Source organism: Marmota marmota, unplaced genomic scaffold (assembly GCF_001458135.2).
Source record: "Marmota marmota marmota unplaced genomic scaffold, marMar, whole genome shotgun sequence".
Lineage (NCBI taxonomy): Eukaryota > Metazoa > Chordata > Mammalia > Rodentia > Sciuridae > Marmota > Marmota marmota.
The window spans coordinates 40,452,803-40,474,764 of NW_026000057.1; the positions used below are offsets into that span (position 1 = coordinate 40,452,803).

The window sequence follows — 21,962 nt, forward strand, 5'->3', positions numbered from 1 at the left end:
CACCTTTAATACATGTGTTTGTCTTATATTGTCTTTCTAGTGTATCATACTTTGACTTAGTGGTTACTGCCAAATCCATCTCTCTCTCTCTTTTTTTTTTTCCTGAAATGATTTAGCTGTAATAAGAAACTTGTTTTCCTTTTCTCCCTTTTACACTTTTCCTTCTTTCTGTACAACTTTGCTTTATTCTTTAACCCTCCCTCCCCAAATCCAAATGAAGTATCACAAGTTAGACTTCAAAGCAATTTTTAAAAGTCCAGTTACTCACTTGAAAGAAGGGGTGACTTTCTTCCGTGCTCTATGTAATTTTGTGTTCTAAATAAGAAACTTTAGCAATTTGAATTTATTTTAAAAATGTGGGTGGAAAATTGATTTAATGTAGTTTAAAATTAATGGTGCATTAGCATTTCTCTTTATTCTAGTTTATCCAGACTGGTTTAAGAGCCTTATATAAAACATGGGTGTTAAGATCAAAGTTTATTATAAACAAAAGCATTAAAAATTTTTGGACTTATTTCAGAAATCCAACAAGGTTTCTAAGTTTGTTATCAGGACATCATTTTAAAAATGACTAATTATCATATAGAGTGAAATATGAGATAACATGGGTAAACTCTTGGAAAGCACAGTCTGTGTATACAGTTTATTGCCCAACTGCCGAGCCAGTATTAGAATGCAGGAAGCCATCAATACATGCTTCTGGAATTGCATTGAAGTGAGACAGAGCATGTTAAGCAAGCCAAATAATGCAAACAAGTCTCTATCTCTGCAAAAATTTTCACATCTGAAAACTTTTTTTTTAATATTAAAGAAGTCTAAGAGAACCAGAACTTTGAAATTACTTGTCATTCATTTTTCAGCAAAAAGTTTCAACTTTTATTTGGCAATATTCAAGAGGCAGATGGTCATTAAAAGTTAATAACTGAAAGATTACACTTGCCTTGACAATAAAGCAGGAGGGTAGTTAACAGGAATTTGTATGTTTTCATCTTTATTCCTCTTGCCCCATATGCATTTTAAAAATTTCCTTCAAAATTTAATAAGAGAGGGAACATCTATTGGAGACAAAACTTACCTCAAGTCAAGGATATATCTAGCTGGTTTGAGACTCAGATCTATGATCTTCACAATCAAAACAAAGGTATTAGTTTTGTATAGTAATCCATTATAATTTAATATTTTCGAATAGCAAATCTGTAAACATTAATGCCCACGTTTTAGAAAGCAACACTTAAAATTATATTTTTTCTCTGTCATGACTTATGCTTTGTTTTTCTTTAGCATTTTGCAAAATGCCTTGTACACAGTAAAATTTAGTAAATTTGTTGTGCTAAGAATACAAATAATTTGTATAAGAAAAGTAAGAAGTTTCTGACAATTATTAGACTATAAAGCTTAAAGGTAGACATTTCATATATTGTATGAGTGGATGTACTTTAAAACAATATACATTTAAAAATCTGTGAATCATTTTTAAATCTCCAAAATAAACTCAGGAAATCCAGCTAGTTTGTTCAGTGTCTTACTCTACATTAAAAATAGGTATCTTTAGGGTGTGTCTCTGTGTGTATATGTATCCATACATTTTACATCTACACATATAGCCATATTCTCTTTCTCTTTTATCTCTCATACACACACACACACACACACACACACACAGAGGAATATGAAGGAAATCACATTTTCTGATTCACATGCTGCTTCCATGAATGCTTTGGCGTCTCCATTTCTGATTGATCTCCAATTGGCTGTGTCTCCCAACACTTGAGCTCTAAGTTTTTCTGCCCCTGTAGCCTCTTTGTCAAGTAGCTAATGATCTGTAAACAAACACTTAAATAGGGAGCTCCCTATTTACATGAAGCCATCTGTGAATTCCTTTGTGATGTGAATAATCGAATCCTAATTTATCTGTTTTCCCAGTTTCCTGGCTTTCTTAAAGAAAGGCTGTCTGGTGGTATAATTTTAAATTATGAAAACAACAAAAAGAGATTGACTCTCAGATGCTCTTGGTGTTTGAAAATCTTGGAGAAAATTCTACAAGGTTGAAAAACAGTTGATGAAATAAGAGTATATAATTAATGATAATATGGGACCCTTAGGATAGTAAAAATCAAGGCCAGTGAGAAAATAAAAAACTGGAAACTACTTAATGTGCAATAATTTATAGTAATTTTTATAACCATAATTTGTTATGAAGATATATTCAAATGGATAATACTCCATATTCCTGAGTGAATAAAAGAGGTATTTTTTCAGGAATTTTCTCCCTCATCTCTTTATATAAATATGTTTATCTTTAAAAATATTGTGTAGTTGGTTCCTGAATGCATGTATTCAATGTGATTTATTCCACCATCAATTAAAAAAAAAATCTCCAGTCAGGCTTGCAAAAGCTTTGTGAAGACCAATGGTTAGGGTCACTTTGGCTTAGAAATGCCTCCAGTGGTTTGTATGGAAACTATGAAAGTTAAGCAATAGAATAATTTTAGATAACATTTACTATTTTATTTATTTCTTGGTAATAAAAATAGCAACCTAAACTTTTCAGGTAGTTATAACACCCCTCCCCCAATATTGCATTCTTAAATACTTTAGATATATAGATAAAATTAGAGATTAAAATTATTATATACAAAATTCATGAAGGAAGAGACCACCCTTTATTTCTTTAAAACATAAAGAGTTTTATTTAAGGACTGAGTGAAACTGAAAACCCAAACACACTGGCAAAACACTGTAGTAAAATTTGGAGGAGAATATTGCTGAATTTTGTTGAAATGCTAAATTACTCATTAAATATAAGTGTTACATTAATTCTATATGGTTTCCAGTTAAAATTAATAATTTATCTGTGTTTGAAGTGTTTGGAGGGTGGGAGGATTTCCTGTATTTCCTTGCCCTTCAAGAGTAAATAAATCTTATTAATGTTTAAGTAAATGTCTTATTTTATGTGAATAAAAATATGTCAATTTGTTTTAGAATAGGTATTTTGATACACAAAAGATCTATGTCATTTGATGTGGCCAGATGGCTCTGTATGTGTTAATTTTTTTTTTAAATTAGTACTTTCATTAAAGGCTTGAACATGCACTTTAAAATAAGCTTTCTTATTTTCTAAGAACACTGTATAGCTTGTGAAATATTTTTGGAAAAATGGAATAATCCTCAATTTTTATTTTATAAATTATTATAATATTTTAAAATGAGAAATTCCTTTAATCAACATTTAAACTAGCATCTTGTAATTTTTTTTATAATTTGAAAGCTCTCTTATTTAACATCACATATCCTTCTTAAAATGGCATAAAAATTCTTGATGTAGAAAATTAAAGATGTACTTAATGTCAAAGCTTTATTTTAGTGATCTGTGTTTTTTTCTCATATTTTTTGTCTACTCATAGCTTTTGTGATCAAGTGCTTATATTTACATTTCAGATATGATCTCAGAAAGTTACTCTCCTATTCTTGTTATTATCATGGTTATCTATAAGGATCTGATAAATAGTATTTGATTGGGGATAATCCACTGTAATCCCAATACAAAAATCAAGGAGGGAAATGGTCACAGCAATAAATTATTCTTTCATTCATTCTTGTTACCTTGATTCCACCAATTTTTTTTTCAAATCCCCTGATTAAGGTCACTAACCCCCACCTCACCCCATTAAAAAAAAGTTCTTTAACTAAAAATACAGGAAAATATCAAGTAAACAGATAAACAAATTTGATTTGGTTCTAGAAATGTAAATCCAGCTTTTTAGAAATGTTACATAGTGGGATTATAAATATGGTATGAACTAACTGCTGTCAATTCTGTGTTAGGAATCGTGGAGGACCACAAGGTTTAGAAGATGGCTCAATATTCCAACCTTGCAATTCTCAGAGAAAGTAATGAGGTGGGCTATGCTTTACTTTCCTCATTTCATTGCATAATACATTTAATGTTTTTAAAAGTGAATATTTATTTAGGGATAAAATAAAGACTGTGCTTCATAGTTCCAGTTTGCCCGCCCCTCTGTAAAGAATAGAATGGTTATCTAGTATTAGTGTAGCTAGTTTTAATTCTAAAAGTCTATCAAGTTCTTTTAATAAATGTTAATATATTTTACATGATGTACGGTATTAAAAAGTCTTCCTTAGAACTTAAAAGGTTTCAGAAATAATAACAAGGACAGTGCTGCTGGACAATCAGTGCTTGCGTAGAACACCAGGGCTTTGCTGGTGATAATGCCAGTCCATGCAGTTTAAAGATTAAAAGTGAACCCCTTGTTTGTGCTCAGCATTTTGGTAGTTAAAAGCCTCCTGGTTTTGCAATTGGTACAGGTCAGAAAGGTAAATTGAAATTTCTGCCTGCTCTCCTATAAACACTTGCTTCTATTTTCTGTGGAGAGAGACACTTTGGGGACTAAGCTTATTGTCCCTGTTTCCCAGGTTAGTGTTATCCTGATGAACTCTCCCAGGCCACTGCATGTGAGACCTTCCATTTGGTATGTTCTATTTTATAGAGACTCTTCAGAAGTTCTGAAGTTCTTGGATTAAATTATATTTCATTCATCACACCTAACATATTTATTTGTCTCTTTTGAAAATAAATGTTTTCACATTCCATGTAATTTCTCAAGTTCATAAAACACAGGGAGCAAAATTTCAGTTTTATGAAAATATAGTATTTCTTAGCATGATGCATGCATTTGTAGATCGTAGAACTCTTTGATGTGTATGTTAGCAGTGCTTTGAATTGTTTAAAAATGCCATTATTTAATAATATGAAATTTTATTGCTAACAATGAAAATTGACTATGCAATATGATAATATTTGTTTCTGATCCAATATACAAAATGAAAGCTTTGCTTATTTATTTGATTAAAATGCAAAAGTACAAGTGCATTCAGGTTTGTGTTGTATAGAATAGAACTTATTTTATCAGTCACTTTCATAACCTTTAAAGAGCCTTAAATAGTACATATGAAAAATACATTCATATCAGGTTCCCTTGGGGGATTTTTTCTTTGGTTTTAGAAAATTTTATTAAAAATCGGCATTGCAAATAACATTTTTCATAACTATATGTAGACCTGTTAAAATTTTTATTAAAACTGGAGTTCGGCCTGTTCTTTTTCATCATTCTATCAGATATTAAACTGCCGCAGCAGCTGTAGGAAATAGAGAAAGGGATTTTCAAAGGGATTTGAGTCTCCCTGTCTCTGTGCCTTTAGTGATCATATTATCATAACTATCACACATAACAAAGCTCTAAATCTGTAATTCAGATAAAGTAGTCAGGACTCTGAAATACAAAAATCCAAACATATGCCGTAACATTTTTTTGCAATGCTGGCTCCTTTAACATGGATTTTGTAAACTTGGAGAGGCATTCAAGAGATTTTGTATACGAACACAAACTAAACAACATTGTTAGGGGTATGTTTGACAGAGATTTAATTAGAGGTGTTTTCGTACATCTAAGCAGTTCCATTAAAAGACCATGCCTGCATGCTCTAGCAAATTATGATCAAACCTCGAAAGGTTAATAAGAATGAAACTAGAAGCTGCTTTGGAAGCAGGCTCTATACGAATCTATGTCTAACTTCAGCAGTCTGAGTCTTTTCTCAAGAGAGCAACATTCCTTAAATGCAGTGTTAAAGATGGTAAGTGTGACCACATAATTCTTTTATGAATTAAGTAAGTTAAAAATGAGGGTAATAAAATTGTAAATGGGCTGCAATCCAAATAAAAATGACACAAAAAAGGAGTTATGCAATGAGTTTTTTCTTTGCAATTACAGGACAAATTTATAACTTAATGTCTACATGAAAAGAATATTTGTGCTGTGTAAAGTTTGTAAAACTTGTCAGAATTTCCAACCAGTTTGTAAATGAGCAGCTGTATGTATATATTTATTGTAACAGTGCCTTCTGCTGGTCACACCTTATTTATGGTGCCAGTGAATATACTGTATAGTAATGAAAACTTATGTTTATCCTAAATTGTTCTTGGGTATATTTATTGCCTTGGCAGAAGTATTTCTGTGAATTACAACTTACAAGCATAAAAATTATAGTGTGTTAGGGATTAACACATTTTCTTTCTGTTATACTTCAGCAGAAACAACCTTTTAAATAGTTTCTCCTAGAAAGAACAGTATTTCCTACTAATGCATCTTAAAATGTGGAATATTTCCACCTGTTTATTTTTATTGTCTTTCCAATTTTGAATAGAGCTGTACTTTCTGACATTTTTCTTTTTAGCTTTTCAGTCATGCTCTAATTAAGCTTTATAGAACTCTTATGTTGTATCAATATCTATAATATCTGAGAATCATGAAATTTACTTGTAAATTGAGAAATGCAGCAGAATTCAAAATGTAACTTAACTGACTGAAAATATTTAATATTCTTCTAAATATGAAGGCATAACAAAGATGGTTGATTTTTACTTCATTTTGAAAAAAATCAGAATGCACATATAATCATGAAAAGTATTTTTCATCAAAATATTGCATGTGGTGTGACCCTCAGTATATCCTAAGTATATAATAAAGTTGTTTACTTACTTATAAAATCGCTCCACGAACCCCCATTATTTCAATTTTAATTTTAAATAATACTTAGCAAAGAATTTGTGCATAGATAATTTTAGAATAATTGTTTTTCTATTTAAAATGCTCCAATTAATTTTATGTAGGTATGGTTTACATTGAATGAGTTATCTTGCTAAAATAGCCTTCATAAGAAATTCTGAACATGGCATTTGATTATCTACAGTAAAATTAAAATCTGTGCTACAAAATATTTTACTTTTCCTTCTTAAATCATTAAATCCTGCTTTTATTGCCTAAAGCAACACTAAAAAAAACTTTATTATGCACAAATTAAAAACCTGGATATATTTGATAAGAATTCATTCTATTTAATTAGAAAGAATTATTCAATGGGGCCAATTCTGTTTATGTTGGAACTAATGTAAATCAGGAAGAGTCCTCACTATTCCCTATATCACAAGTCATTGTACATGAGCGCTTTCTAGTGCTTCCTAGACTAAAATCAGAGAACCTCTCTGAAAAATATATCTCACTAGCAGCAAATTGTCAGGGTATTTAATTCAAAGTTGGAATAACTCACATGACCATAATAGGCAGTGAAGAAAACACCAAATTTTTATTTCTCCCACAATTTTTATTTTCAATCATTGTTTTTAGGAATGAATTGCTTTCATTATAATTATATCAACATGCTTGAAAAATGGGTAATGATGAGAAACACAGATACAATATTTTCTGAATTGTGTTCTAGTGAAATATTAATCAATGCTGAAAGGGGTATTTTTCTTTTTAATGGGGAAAAAAGCTAGGAAAAGTGGTTTAAGATAAAAGGGCATGATTTCTGACTTATAGACCAACATCTTCTCTTTATGTGTGAAGAACTCCCGCTATTGCTTTAAAATGATGACATCTGTTTTGTTTACCATGTGGCATCCATAACAAGGATAGAGGTGTTCCTAGTTAAATTTTGCTATTTGGAACAAGTATATATATATATATATATATCTTCACAAACAAGTATCTACTTGCTATTTATCCATATGTGACTATTTCCATATTATATGTGTACATTTACACTTGCATAGATGCATCCATGAATAATGAACTGTGGAAATGTGTGCACAAGGACATAGAAAGAGACAATACATGACAGTGGGCAGTTAATGCACTTTCATTTCCATGAGTTAGGGATAATTGCATAATTCATGAATGGCAGAGAAAAGTCACAAGTGCGAATTGCATACAGGCAACTTAATATATGTTTAATAGTGTTACTCCCATGCCAGTTAAAGATGTGTTTAAATTGCATCATTTTTGTTTCAAATTAAATCATTTTAAGTGGCATATCAATAGGAATAAGAAATCTCAAAACAATGTGATTTTTTATTATATGGGTAGAATATTTATCATCTGTACATTCTGTTTTTCCTTAATTTGTCAGTAAAATGAGTTTTCATATCTATGTTAACTATTATTCATTAATCTTTTTTTCAGGGTATTAATATAAAGAAACCTATTCTCTTTTTTTTGAAGTTATCTCATACCATCACTTAAGCTGTTGAATCCATTGAAGATATACAGATCGTATTTATTCCATGTTTAGCATAAATGTTGTAATAAGGGTCTGTATTCCATATAGAAAGTGATCTTTAGTCAGAACTTTGGAATTCTCAGTAGTTTCTCGAGAACTGTAATAAATATAATTCCCTATGCATTTATTTTTCTTGGTTGGTAGATTTAAACGATAGTACTTGGTAATTAAATATTCATTGAGAGATATTTTCTAATATTATTTAAACAATACAGATTGATGATGTGGCAAAGATGCTCAATGAGAAGGCAATGGATCAGCAATTTTAAAAGGTTTTTAATACAAAATACTGGCTTGTCCAGTAATAACAACGCAGCATTGTTATGGGGGACAGGTCCTCATGTATACACTTCTACAGACAGTACATAAATACTAAATCCATGTGCTAGTAGATAGACCTGAAATTCTCCTTTGAAAGTTATAAATTTTCATAATGACCCCGATGAGTCAAATTTAGCATGTTTTATAATTAAACTCCTATGCCCTGCTCCCCTAACCCCTTGTCTTAGCAACTTCATGAACAGAAGTCTGTGTAGTTTTTAACATCACTGCCCCCTGCTCCTACTGAGCACCGTTCCATGTATTCCTGGGAGGAAGTGGGAGACATTTGCTTTACAGGTACCTGATATTTCAAAAACAAAGACATTCAGTATTTAATTGGAAATCACTGGATACTGGTTTTTTAAGATCCATGATTCTTCATGAAATATTTTAAAAAATCACATGAGATTCAAATGTATATGAACTTTATTATATAATTGTGAAATGTATGCATATAAAGTATTATAGAAAGAATAGTATTTTAAATACCATGAACACAACACTGTGCCATTCATACACTAGAGCACAGCATTTCTGTCTCTATCATTAAAATGTCTACAATTTGTCAACATTGTACAGCATACTTTTCCCCTTCTATTAACTAGAACAGACTAATTGCACATTTTCAGGGTGGTGATTGGAGATTCCATAGGCAATACTATGATAATCATTCTCGGGCATCAGACAGGTATTTAACAGTTTGGTTCAGGTTGTCTAGGACAACAAAAATGTTGTTATGCTGCATCTCCAAGCCGCTGGGATGAAATCAGTTGTGACAAAGCAGTGAAGATTAAATTTGTAACAGATACAACACCTTTGAAGTACTAGCTTATGATTTCACAGTGGCATTATGAGTCTTACTGCAGTATTTAAGCTGTCCAAAAGAATGCTGGTTATTAGCAGTTGAATTTTGTAAAATAGGATTTTATTGTCTTTTAAATAACCATGGCAGCAGTTTGTATTATCCTAGTACTACATTTTATTGCCATGTATTAGAGTTGGTGAATATTTTTTCACACTCCTTTTCCAGGTAAATTATCTGTTAGGCCGTATGTTACTTAAATAGAGGAATAAATAAATATTTCTAGATGTCAACATATGGAATGTGTATTTTTAAATTTACTGTTCTCTAGAAGACCAAATGAAGAGACTCTGTTCTTTATTTCTTCTATAATGAACAGATAGCAACATATTTCAGGCTTCATAGAATAATATGTATAAGGTAACTTAAGCTATATAATACCATAAGGCTGAACTGTTCCCTTAATAATCTTGAAAGTGCAGCATTAGCAATACATAAAGCAATTATGCTTTGTTACTAAATCTGATCACATCTAAATTTCCTGTCTTATCATATGTCAGAAGGAGTCTGGCTCCTAAAAATAATGTCTCAAAATCTTCAGGTATGCAATAAACTGCCTCTTGATGGGGAATGTGATCTCCACAGATGTTTTATTAGGCAAGCATCTAAAGTTCAGGCATACAAATTTGAATACCAAAATTTCGTGTAAGCTACTTAATATTAAACTGGTGTAATACCACTTGGTTTTAATGACTATGTAGGCTTCAATGGGTTAACTTTGCATGAGGGTCAGGTTTTATATGTTTGTATTTTCTTAGCCTTGGTCAGGAGAAGTGGCTTTGCTTGCCCTTGTGTGGTGCCGGAGTGGTAGGGTTTCACTCCGTTTGAAAACCTAGCACATCCCAAGAGGTTACCTTGGTGTAGATTTCTTTCTTTCTGTATTAAATCGCTCATTGTCGCAAAGTGACTACTGCTGCTGCGCTTTGAAAAGAACTTCTAAGAGGTTAAAAAAAGCTTCTGTATGAAAGGATTTTTTACTCCTGTGGACAGAATACAGTTTGCAGCTGTTTGGCTTGCGACAGTGATATAGATCTGATTGTATACAGTATAGCAGGAGCCGTGGATGCAGCTGGAAGAGAGGGTTATAAATTTTAAAAGCGATGCAGATTTTTGCCATTAATTGGCTGCTAATAAAAGCAAACTCAATGGCTTCTAACTGTGGGAGCCTGTGGCTCTGTATCTGATATCAGGAATTCATACACATTACACAGTTTTAGGGATTCAGACCACGACTAATTGAAATATGAGGCATACTGATCAAATTTAGTATTACCAGCATGCACTATGGTTTGGGACTGTATGGCGACAAGGTAGCATTTATTACTTATTCTCCATAACACTGCTTGATTGAAATATCTAGCTATGTTGTCAGCAGAGGCCCAGCTGGGCTTTAGTACAGCTAATTAAGTCATTAAAAGAGAGGTCAAGCAATCTAATTCTTGCATACTAAAGTACAAAAAAGTCTTTTATTATATTTTTTAATAAGTTAAGATTTGAATTTTTAAAGAAATTTCTTTTTAATAATAAATGCATTTACTGGTTTATTTATTGAAGTCTTAATTTAAATATATAGAGGTAAGAAATTATGAACATGTCAATACCCAATTTCCAAAGCAGTTTATATGGTTATGTTCTTTAATAAGGATGTTGTACCTGTGATTTTTGAAAGTTGTTCATTAAATTGAATACTGATGTAAGGGGTGTAGCTTCCGATACTTTTCTACTGATTATTTCAGTATGGTGGTCTTTTCTTTTTTAGGAAGAAAATTCAAAGATATTTACTGATGAATATATTATGTATCCCATAAATTAAAGCAAATATAGACTATAACATGGCTTGATCTGAGGCTTTTTGGATAAAAGTATGAGGTTCTAATTGTTTACTCTTTTGTAATTCATCAAATGCATCTCAAATCCCCTTTTCCTTTATTGAAGAACATAGGAGCTTGTTTGTGTCAAATTAGGCAGTGGGACATGAAAACAATGAATTTGGACACGTGTTAACACTCTCAAAATATTTTTTTACTGCAGACAAATACCAAACGCACTACTTATTTCATGGTTTTAGAATAACACAGTTTAAAAGATGACTCTTTTGCTTACCTTTATTATTTTAATATGTATGAACGTTCAATTACATTTTCCCATAGTAGATTCCTAAGGTAAACACTGAACATAGTAGATGTTTCAGAAATGATTAACTAACATGTGAATGAATATCTTGAATGCAAGGTATCATTTTTCTCAATAGTTTGGATAAGTTTATAGCTTTTATTTTTTGTCTGTTATTCACTTTTCACATTAACCCTTAGTCAGCCATAGTGTCTAAAGCTAGGTTAGAAGATAGAACATGAAGCTCAAATCTATTCATTTTGTTATTATATATGAATTGATCTAGGAAAATGTTTGGGGAAGAAAAGTATTTAAATTATACCTTCAATTAAGATAGCAATGGAATGAATTTCTGCTTGCTATTCTTGTTCCTCTTTTAGTATTCATCACTAATAATTAGTAGAGTTAGTAGATGGCATTGATTTTTGACTTACATTTTATAGTATTAATTATATTGTTAAGAAAACTCAAAAATCAAGTAAGTAGTAAGAGAAGAGTGAATGGAGAAGCTTAAGAAGTATGAACAAAATGATACAAAATAGTTCAAATTACAAGTGTTGTCTTTGTTAGAAATGGTTTGAAATATCCAATGAGCTGTGCTTTGAAAAAATCCTAGAAGAGAACTATAAAGAGATGTAGATCTTATTCCAGATTTCCTATCTGTCGAGGATCTGCTTTCAGCATGCGATTGAGATGGAACAACTGTTACTAATTTTTACACTTTTATTAGAGTAGAGCAAGTGGTTCTAAATAAGCTACTGCTATTTGGACAGGAACTGTACATTTTCAAGTACAATGCACACTGACATCAAAATAATATAATAGCTTCTCAGATATTGAGAAACTTTGGACCTATCATTATAGCTAGTTATTCTGTATTATTCCTTAAAAGCCCTTGAAATTTATCAAATGCCAAGTAAAACTGTACGTATAATAATTTGTAAATTTATTTGTCTCTGATGCAGCACTCCTCGCTATGGGAAAGTCATTGTTATTCATATCTAGTAGAAAGCCTTATGCAATCTGACACTGATTAGACATTGGAGCACCTACTATCTGATATAAAATATAGGAAGCTCTGCATTCATAAATGAAGACATGAAAACAGTCCTTCCCATGACCACTGTGTAACTTCTGTTCAGGGGGATTCTTGTGGTGAACATGCTAAAAACGATTTTGTCTGTTTCATTCCTGCTTATTCAGTCCATGTCCCATGTCTTCTTTTCTAGAATAGAGTAAAACCATGCTTTGCTTAGAATCATATTCACAGACAGAGGAATAGTTTATTTTGTTCCGTAGCTGATATCAGAAATTGATGCTTTGTACCGAAAAATCATTTTCAAACCCTTGAAAAAGTAATCTTCAGAGCAGGCTGTTAGTAATAATAAGTCTGATAGGAGACATTTGAGAGACACACTTAATTAGACACATGATAATTAAACCAAAGTATGATAATATTCCTTGTAGGATAACTCTCACTGTGTTCAGTTAAAAGAAGACCCTGCAGTCAGAGTGACAGACAAATTCCTTTCTGCCTCTTCCAGATGGGTTCTCTCATCTCTACAGGTCTGCAGACCTGTATTGATAGAGATCTTTCTGACAGCCTGTCTCCCCAGCTGCTACTTACCAGGTATCAGTGGATAAGGATTCACGCTAGTAGGGGACCTAGCATTACCAATCTTTATGGGTGAATTAGAATTCAAATGAAGATTTCACCTGTTCCTAAAAATCTGTTCAAAAGCTTTATTGTCAACATCATTTAAAATGGGACTCCAATATCAGGTATATATTTTTAAGAAGTTTCTGTCTCTTCTAGGCAAAACATATTTTGTAGTTTTATCTGAAAACTTCAAAACATAGTAGTTTTTTTTTTTTACAGTTATCTATTTAAAACAAGTACTTCATTTTTCCCATTTTTTTAAAGTTATCTATTTAAAACAAGTACTTCATTTTTCCCGGATCAGAAAGTTTAGAATTTCAGAGCTTGCATTTATTTTTAGGACCATGGGTGTGGAATATGACTGAAGACCAAAAGTCTGGTCTCGAAAGAATTCTAGCTCAATTTTAAAATCAGAAGTTATGGAAGGTTTTGGGTAAGCCTGTGAATCTCTGGGCACCTGTCCAAAATGAACCTCTAAGTCTTTTGAAGTCTACCCATCACTAATATACACAGTGCAGTCTAATCCAACTGTCTGCCCCTTTTCCTGTTTCTCTTTCTTTTTCTTCAATCTGTCCTGAGGTACCAATAGCTACTTACTGTGAGAGATGTTTAGTAGAATGAATTTTTCCTCTTGGAAGTGTTCCCACACAGTGAACCTAGGGTTCTATTTAAGGGAGGAGGTGGTGAGGAGAACAGGTAATTCTTCAGTCATTTGTCCTTTTGGTTGACACACATTTACATAATAATAATTCCTACTTAACTTTCAAATTACAAACTATTTTAGTTAATAGCAGTAACAATAATATCTTTGCAAGATTTGTTTTCTGTTTCAACAAAAGATCATACAATTTTAAAGAGCATGATTCACAGATGAAAGTAAACAAAATATAATTAGAAAATCAAATTAATTAACACCTTTTAATACCACAAGGCATGATATTATATTCTATTAAAGTTTTGAGTGGGTTAAGTCAACGGAATTAAATTAATTTCTTTTTTTTAACATTTTACAGTTAATAGTTTGATTGGAAACTTTATTATTTTAATACATATTTTTTTCCCAAATTATTTCTCTTCAAAATAAATTTTAGCTAGGGTCGTGTTTGAGCTTAAAATTAAAATTGATGCAAAGTAAAATCTGGGCCTAGTTTTTAAGATATCTTTGTGAAAAACACAAAAATCTTCAAATTGTTGTTAGAAGAGATTTCAACTAAGTAAAATACTTAAAATAGCTATCTTTTAAGAATCTTTCCTTTCTTGGTCATCTTCTGCTCATAATTGGATATTCATTTTTTTTTTTGAATTCATTCTATGGAGCTGTTTCTGAAACGGAAATTCTTTAAATATTTCTAAGCCTATCTTCCAAAAACAGTAGCAGAGTCCATTTCAAGAATTTTATGTTGTTATCCCAGAACCGCATACAAGTTAACTCAAAACACAGGGCAGGAGGGGGAAAGCCAGTTCCCTCTCTGCTCTGACCTATGTAATAAAGCCCCATTTTATGTAAATAAAAGACTTGACAAGCTGAAGGGAAGAGAGATCAGGACTAGAAAAGAGACTGCAGTTCAGGTAAAGAAAGTACTAGCCTTTTTTCCCCCCCTCTATTTATAGTATACTTCTTTTTTTGCCTCTTATAATTAAAATTACCAAAGCATTGAGCAGGTCCATACCACGGCCTGTGAGTTGCTGTCGATAGAAAAACTCAACAAAAAATTCAGTGTCACTTAGGAATCTAGTGTCTTATCCCAGTCCTGCCCTATAATGTTAGACAAGTTCCTAAACATACATATATATATATATATATAGAATAATAACTAAGATACCTTTTGGGTTTGTTTGGAGAATGAGATGGGACCATGTCTGTTCGGGAACTTAAATATTCAGTTTAATTCAAAATTCTAGTAAGGGTTTGTGAAAAGATTACAAGCTGATCCTGAAATTCATATGGGAGAGAAAAGAACAAAAAATAACCAAAACAATTTCTAAAGAAGAAGAATAAGGAAGGCATGGTGCCAAAAGTCTATAGTGACCAAGATGAAGTGTTTCTGAAATGGGGGATGGATGGATACACCAGAAGGGAGACCCCAGACAGACCCTTCATAAATGGAGACTTGGAATAGAGCAGACCTATTCCAAGGGTGATAAACTACTCAATAGAATGGTACTAGGATAAGTAGTTTATGCATATGAGAAAAAGCCCATATAATTCTAGCTGAGTTAAGTATCAATATGAAAAGCAGAAGTTTGCATCTTTCAGAGAAAGTGTCGGAGAAAATAAAAATTTGATGAAGAAGAGTATTTCTTAAGCTCAAAAAGCATGTATCAAAAAGAAAAAGGCTTGATATGATTGCATTAAGATAATATAATTTTAATGTATTAAAGGATTCTATGAAAACAGTAAAAATTAAAGATTCTTCCAGATACTTGAGATGTATAAGTAATCAAAGAATTAATATTTAATATATAAAGAATTTTGGGAAAAAAAAACATACAACCCAATTGAAAATTAGATAAAGAAAATTATGTGAAGATATGAACAAGGACTTCACAGAAGAGGCAGGCTAATATAGCAAAACAAAACAAATAAAGACACAGACAAAATATGTGTAGAACCATGAAATGTGGATTAAACAATGAGATATTATTTCACATCTATTGGGTTGGCAGAAATTTCAAAAGTCTGGAGAATATCAAGTGTGAGGCTGTGGCACAGTAGAAACATTTATGTACTGCTGATGTGAATGTAATTTGGTGCAATAACCTTAGAGAATATTTTGGCATTCTAGAAAAGAAGAGAGTGCACCTACTCTAAAAATGCATTTAGGGAAATGTTAGAAAATGGAGACAGTGATTAGAAGATCAGCCACATTCTCTGCTCTGGCTTTTATATAAAAGGCAAAATACAAAGATATTTATTTCTGTAGGAACAAATGGAACAATGTCAATATTCATCATTGATCATTGGCTAAACAAATGTGGTGAAATCATAAAACAGACACTTATAAACTAAGCCAGACAAGTGAATTAGAAATCTAGAAAATCTAATAAATGAAAATATAGTTGGCATAATCATAAAACTTTCTTTAAAATTAAATATTTTATAAAATATTTTTATAAAAATAAAAATATGGTGTTTTATAATGTTCAAAAAAACCCAAACATTATATATGGTTTATAGGTAAATATTTACATAACAAAAGCCAGGAATATGAAATACATGTGCTAATTTCAGGATACTGATTAACTCTGTAGAGGAAGGAAGGGAGAGAAATGTGATCTCAGGTTGGTTTAAAGGGCCTTCAACTCTAATATTTCTCTTTAAAAATGCAAAGTATTAACATGTTAAGAATTCTTTTTTAAGCTTTTAACTAAGTAACATTTGTATATATTTATGGGGTACAGTACAGTGATTTTATAAATGTATACAATATTAATAAAAATCAGGGTAACATTTCCATCTCCTTATCATTTCTATGTGTTGGGAATCTTTGGAATTTTCTAGATATTTTGAAATATATCATAAATTGCTGTAAGCTGTAATGTCCCTACTATGCTATAGAATTAGTTCTTCATGTCTACCCATGTTTTGGTACCTCTTAACTAACCTCTATTCTGCTCTTTCCCTCTTCTTACCACTGTCTTATGACCTCTGTTTCTCTCTCTTCTGTGAAATTGACTTTTTTTAGCTTCCCCAAATGAGTGAGAACACGTGGTATCTATCTTTCTGCGTGTGGCTTATTTTGCATATCGTGGAATCCTACACTTCAATTCACATTGCCACAAAAGACAGAAGTTCATTCTTTTTTATGGATGAATATTATTCAATTGTGCATATAAGCCACATTTTAAAATAATCTGTTCATAAACATCTTGCTTGGTTCCATTTCTTGGTTATAGTAAATAGTTCCATAATAAGCATGGGAATACAAGTATTTAAAAAAAATAATGATTTCATTTTCTTCAGATATATGCCTTATAGTGCGATGAATGGATCATATGGTAGGTCTATTTGTAGTTTTTTTGAGGAACATTCATATACTGTTATTAATACTGGATGTACTAATTTACATTTCCACCAACTATGCAAAGAATTAGAGTTCCCCTTTCTCTGCATCACCAACATTTATTTCTCCTCCTCCTCTTCCTTTTTCCCTCCTCTGCCTCCTCTTCCTTCTCCTTCTCTTTCTCCTTTTGCTTTTTCCTCTTCCTCCTCCTCTTCTTCTTTTTCTTCTCTTCTGAGGATTGAGTTATACTCCTAGTCCCCCGACTTTGAGTACCAAAGAAGGACACTCAACCACTGAGCCACATCCCCAGCCCTATTTTTTGTAATTTTACTTAGAGACAGATTCTCACTGAATTGCTTAACACCTAACTTGTTGCTGAGACTGACTTTGAACTTGAGATCCTCCTGCCTCAGGCTCCAGAGCCACTGGGATTATAGGCGTGCACTGCCGCACTGGTCATCCCTAACCCTTATTATTTGTTTTTCATTTATTTAGAGACAGGCTTTTACTTAGTTGCTTAGGCTGTTCTAGAACTTTTGATTCTCCTGCCTCAGCTTCTGAAGTAGCTGGGATTACAGGTATGCACAACTGTATCCTAGCACTTAACTTTGCATCTTTTTGATTCTAATATTTCATTGTGGTTTGGATTTGTATTTCCCTAACGATCATATACTTGTTGGCCATTTGTGTGTCTTCCTTTGAAAAATGTTTCTTTAAGTCTTTTGTCCATTTTAAAATCTGATTATTGATATTATTGCTGTTGAGATCCTTGTATGTTCTGGATAATAGTCCCTCATTGGATGAATGGTTTGCAAATATTTACTTTATTTCTGTAGATTTTCTCTTTACGAGGAGACATTTTGAAAAATTTTTAAAGCTGGTCATATTCTGTGAACTTTTTTTTTTTGGCTTAAAATGTTTAAGTATTCAAGTTATTTTTATGTTTATGAAAAATCATCACTAAAAATGCAATATATAAAGTCACAGCCACATGAATTTGGGATTATGACAGTGTAGAAGCTTGGTAGAATAGCCCTGCAGGGGTGAAATCAGACTCAAAGGAGGTGACTCTGACTGACTGGGCTGAAGCTTCTGAGTCGAAACCATAAGGCCAGACTGGGAGTATGGGAATACCACAAACTGGAGCCACCTGCTGCCCCTGGAGTCCCCAGTCACGGCCAGGTTGAAGCAGCCACTGCTGAGGTCCTGCTAGAGAGGCAAGAGGACTCAGTCCCTTCTCAGTCACCAGCCTTCCAGCCTCCCTCTGGTGCCCCCTAATGTCAGAGTTCAGCAGGGAGCAGCAGGCAAGGCAGAAAAAGTCTGCAGAGATCTAGCCCCAGAATAACAGATCAGATTATAGCAGGGTGGTTTTAAAGTTGAGACAAATCACATACTAACAAGCATATTTCTCAATCACTTCATAGAACATCCTGTCTTCATCCCACCCTCCATAATACCACTTCATAATGGTAAAGAGCAGATGCTGCTTTTTCTTTACCTCCCCTTCTCTGCAGCCTTGGGGAAAAAGTCAGATAGATAGATTTATCGACTTATTTATTTATTTATACCAGAGATTGAACTCAGTGATGCTTAATCACTGAGCCACAACCCCAGCCCTTTTCTTGTATTTTATTCAGAGACAAGGTCTCACTGAGTTGCTTAGGACCTTGTTAACTTGCTGAGGCTGGCTTTGAACTCACGATTCTCCTGAGCCGCTGGGATAGTCAACATTTTTCTAGCCTCTCCATACTTCCTCCTTGTAGACAGTTCCACCTCCAATCTCAAGCAAACCCGTGTCCTTTAGTAAATTTCCCTGTGTTTGTCTCTTCTACCACACAAACACATTGACAGGTGACTCAGCTTTCCTCTGCCCCTCGACGCTCATTGGGATCTTGAGGAATAACAGCATCTATGTGAAAACTCAAGAGAGACCAATTGCTGAGCTAGCTCTTCTACCTCATGGACGTTAATACCTCCAACTTGACTCCACAGAAGCAGCCCAGCCCCGTGGTGGTCTCACCTTTGATTTTGATTCCTTGAGCATGCTCTCATGGTCAAGGTTTCACCTCTGTACTTTTTTAGAATAACCATTTGGCCTTCCATCTCTCCCAAATTCTTCCTTTTTTTTTTTTTTTGCTTGTTCAAGAAATCACTACTATCTTCACCTTAACTCTTCTTTTTCTCCATGTCTATCAGTGCTCCTGGATCTGTCACTTGCCTTAGGTGCCTTTGACCCAACTCTCCTCTCTTAACCAGACTTACTCTCTCATGGCAGATTCTTCCAGATTGCTGACTTTTCTACCAAGATTCTTGAAATTATGGCCTGCCCCTGCTCTCTCCAAGGTCTTCATCTCTACCCACTTTGTCTACCAGTTACTTTGCTGAATCCCTCTGTTTTAAGGTTAAAGGAGATATTATAATTTTAGAATCAGTATTTTCAATCTTTATCACATTGGTCTTGTAACATATTGAACATTATTAAATTTTCTCTTCTCCCCACATGGGGTTCCTGGGGTATTATTTCCTTCAGATCTTCTTCCTACAGTCTGCTCTTCCTTCTCAGTGCGTTTTTCCAAGTCTTTATTTCTCAACTTTTACCTTAAATATTGGCACTTTTATGCCCCTTTCTCATTTTATAAGCATTCCTACTGAGGAACTTTTCATTCCTGTAGTTTTTGTGACCACAAACATGCACTTGATGCAGTATCTATGCCTCTTGGCTCTATCTTTTCATGTTCATGTTCCTACTAATACCTTAAAACAGGGCATCTTTTCATCTCTCCCTCACCTGTCCCACCTGGTCAGTCATTGCTGTCCACGCAGTGTCTTAAGCCAGGAACATGGATGGTGTGTTCAATCTTGGCCTTCCCTGTTTTTCAATCCACATATTTAAATCATACTAAGCCTTAAAGAATCTGGTTTCTGAAAACCTTTCAAATAAACCCTTTTCTCTAACACCACTGGCCTTTCCTTCAGTTTGGACACTCACCCAAACTATGGCAAGTGCCTCTGGTCATCTCCCTCCCTCGCTCCTTGTTTTCCTGAAGTCCATCTTCCACACCACCATGAAAGTGACACTTTCAAACACAGAGTTAAATCTTCTTGCCTTCATAGCTGACGTCTTCTTACAGTTGTTCATTATTTACAGGTGAATATCTACTCTCTCTGCAGGGTGTATAGGTCTCTTTGAAGTGTGACTCCTACCTCATCTGCCTCCCCCTCCCTACAAACAAGGTATTTTAGTCAACTTTTTCATCACTGTGACCAAAAGACTTGAAAAGAACAACTTAAGAGTTTATTTCTCACTTATGGTTCCAGAGAGATCCGTCCTAGAAGGCCAACTCCATAGCTCTGAGCCCAGGTAAGGCAGACCATCATGGGAGAAGAGTGTGGTGAAGGAAAGCAGCTCAGGACGTGGCAATCAGTAGGCAGAGAAGCTCTCTTCCCTGAGGACAGAATGTAACCTCGAAAGGCACGTTCCCAGTGACCTACCTCTCCCAGCCATCCCCTACTCGTCTACAGGTACCACCCAGTTAATCCATTATCAGCGGATTAATTTATCGATTAGGTCATAACTCTTGGAATCTAATCATTTCACCTCTGAACATTCTTGCATTGTCTCAAACATAAGTTTTTTGGGGGACGCCTCATATCTAAACCATAACACAAGGTCCTCATGACTGCTAATCTGAACCTGCTAGTCTTAAACTGACTCTGCCTCTTTACCTTTCTCCCTATTTGCCCACCATTTCCCCATCTGGAGTAACTCCTTCCTCCTCTTTCTGTTTTCCTACTCATTCTTTTCAAACTTTTGACTTTCCTTTAGGAACTTTAAGTCTTAGACCAAGCATTTTCTTCTTCATGAGGCTTCTGGGAGTCTTCTGTGTGACCCTGAAGGCCTGATCTTGGTGGTGCCGCGACACCAGGGTTAAAGCTGCTCTGTCCTGATTACAGCTGTATGAGAAACCTTGCGGGACCTTCGAAATATGATAATAAAATCCTCACAGATTTATCAGGTGGGATTATGTGTGATAAAAGATAAAAAGGGTAAAGGAAATAGAATACCCTGCTTAGTGCTGGGCACATGGTAGACAGTGATCATTAGCATAACTGTGACTGTGAATATTAGTGAGAAGAGTGGTACTAGAAGCAATAATATTTCAGGTACTCTCATGCAGGAAGATATAGTTCCTCCTACAAATCCTATATGGTTCTACATACTCCATCTAAATTTTCCACATTTTTTTCCTCCAGACTGTGAAGCCCCTCATAACTGTGATCTTCTTGTTATGTGTTAATTTACGTATGCCAAACCTCACTGCTGAGAGGACAGGAGGTAGTTTATAAACACACACACATACATGTGAAGCAATGGAAAAAACATATGGTTGTTAAAACTATAACAAAAGAAAAATAAGAGTAGCAAAATAAAATTAGAGTAAGTTAGTGGATAAGAATGTGTATCGTACAGTATTGTGTAATTTCTAAGATAGATTTTACCTTTGATAGGTTGCCTTTGAGCTTACTAGTGGCTGCAGCAACAAAGGAAACAAGATGTATATCATTCGCAAGCTAAAAATCAACCAACTACTGAGGATAAGCATAACTTTTCCTTAAGTTGAGACTTTTGAGAAATTTCTTTGGTGCTTTCATCACAAAGTGAACCTGTGGTATACTGTGAAAAAGTGCTACTCACATTGCGATTCTTGGACCTTATCACTTTGTAATTCATTAGACTGTGGAATCATAGGCCCCACCCAAACTTATCAAAATCAAATAAACATTTTAACAATCCTTAAGTGATTTATGTTCACAATATTACTTGAATGCTGTGGAGGACAGTGTTTTAAATAACTTCCTTAAAATA

At 33.6% G+C, this 21,962-nt stretch overlaps 2 long non-coding RNA genes across 6 annotated transcripts in view; one reads left to right on the forward strand and one right to left on the reverse strand.

Moving 5' to 3' along the window:
• LOC107141396 overlaps positions 1 to 21,962 on the forward strand; it is a 102,483-nt gene that overhangs the window by 61,147 nt on the left and 19,374 nt on the right. For 3 of the 5 annotated variants that reach the window (XR_001503437.2, XR_001503435.2, XR_007351411.1), the window contains 2 exons: positions 3,826 to 3,899; positions 4,435 to 4,490. This is a non-coding gene — a long non-coding RNA (uncharacterized LOC107141396). The remainder of the gene's footprint in view (positions 1 to 3,825; positions 3,900 to 4,434; positions 4,491 to 21,962) is intronic. The other 2 variants (XR_007351412.1, XR_001503438.2) reach the window with 1 other exon arrangement.
• LOC125619810 overlaps positions 1 to 21,962 on the reverse strand; it is a 261,670-nt gene that overhangs the window by 15,570 nt on the left and 224,138 nt on the right. The gene's annotated exons all lie outside the window — the stretch shown is intronic.